The following is a 1932-nucleotide window of genomic DNA, read 5'->3' as shown; positions in this document are numbered from 1 at the left end:
TTTCATCTAAAATATAATTGGAAATTGATTTTTTCTACGGTAGAAAACTTTATGCAACAAGGATAAATGTTATTGGCATGGCAGGCTCTTTAAACTGGCTTTTCTAAAAGCCGCAAGTCAAGTATGAAGTCAATAAGAAACGTGATTGGGACTGGCAACACATGCTCCCTATGACCATTTTTCTTGTGGAGATAGTTTTGTACAACACATTCCCTGTTCTTTCAGCTAGATCTTGCACAACAGTCTTTCAGCAGCTGTTGTTCGTATACAAAAGTGTAACTATTATTTCAAAAATAAAAATCGACACGCCAGTGTTAATATTTTTATACATGGGCTACAACAATGACTGTGCGGTATTTTATACCGTCTGAATAAAGGTGTTTTGATCCGATGTGGGCCGACAGATGTTAGCAAGACCACTGTCTCTCAGCAAAAGTCCCATTTCTGTGTAAATAACAAAAAGTCCAGTAATGGATTCTTTATTTACCACGCAGAATAAGACAATATTGATGTTTACCAAATCGATTGGTACAAACATATTTAATTCCCAATGAAGCCCATTACGGATATTGGGACGCCTAAGTGTTGTAAGGATATGTATAACATTATCTGCTCTTTTTTAAAAAATGTCAACATATTCCTTCAGGGAAGGGTTAATTTCATATATGAGCTTAGGTAACCTTTTTAGCTTCGAGATGGTCTATCCAGATCGATATTTCATCAATAATGCACAGCCCAAGTAGAAATAGTCTGTATGCATTAACACGTGTGGAATCCACCGTGTAACTAACATTGTTTTCCCATTAATTACTCGGGTCTCATTCCACTGTAAATTTATGAATTCTTTATGAAATCACATTATACAAGAGAAAGTCTTTTCTTTTTTCAATCCCCATGGAAAATTCCCCCAGATGGATCTCTTGATCAAAAAGGTGGCACACATCTTTGCCAAAGCTTGTCTGCAAGTTTACAGGCATCAGCAATAAACACTTACATGAATATAATAGTTACATGTGCTATGAAAACAATTGAATATGATAGAAACAAGATGTCCAGCATACCATTAGCATTTGTAAGGTGTCGGAACTACTTTCTGCGATTGTTCCTTGTCCAATATGAACGTAGATTGATTTATAAATACGCTCTTCAGACCTCTACTATACAATGCGCATCTCGAGACACGTGTCTTATAGAGGGGTTTATCCAATTCGTTCCAGAAGCATACTTTTTTTTTTACATTCAACACCCCCATAGATATATATCATCGTTACATATTTCCTGGCTGATTACAAAGTTATGCGTGATATTGGTAACTGATTGTAAAAAGATCCTTTTTTTTCGTATAACTTATGGCATGAAATACAACCTGACATTTTGTTAATCTTGTCAATGTGTTCTTTTATCTGTGTAACATATTTGATGTCTAAAGACTTTTATATATATATATATAAAAAGGTTACATCGAGAATAATAGAACATGTTCTACATGTATGTTTGGTTCTGCCCACTGCTTCTGTAATATACCGTCTTTCTCTATGAACATTTCATTCCTCCATGGCACATCTCACAATCTGATAATAGATAAAAGCCAGGTGTTTTGCTACCAAGTAGGTTCTTAAATTAGGGGATTACTAAGCTTTTGTAGATAATGTGGTAAAAAGGAAAAATATTGATACGTTGGCAGGTCAGATCTCAGCACTGAGTAAATATTATGACTGAGCGATGTGTTTGGAATTATATGTTCCTCTTTTATCGAGTAGGGGGCGAAGATCCAGGAGCGAAAAAGATAATTTTTATCATTTAACAACCCCCGTGAATTGGGATCAAAATCTTCAATATAGCAATGGAATATATTTAATTTTCGATGTTCTTGAATTATCACCACTAACTGAATCAGTTCCTGGCATTTCTGGAGATACGGGCTCTCAGAAG

This window comes from Saccostrea echinata, unplaced genomic scaffold (genome assembly GCF_033153115.1).
Source record: "Saccostrea echinata isolate AGI-Se365-2 ecotype Australia unplaced genomic scaffold, CSIRO_AGI_Sech_v1 ptg000037l, whole genome shotgun sequence".
NCBI lineage: Eukaryota > Metazoa > Mollusca > Bivalvia > Ostreida > Ostreidae > Saccostrea > Saccostrea echinata.
Note: the sequence above shows the minus strand (reverse complement) of the source record.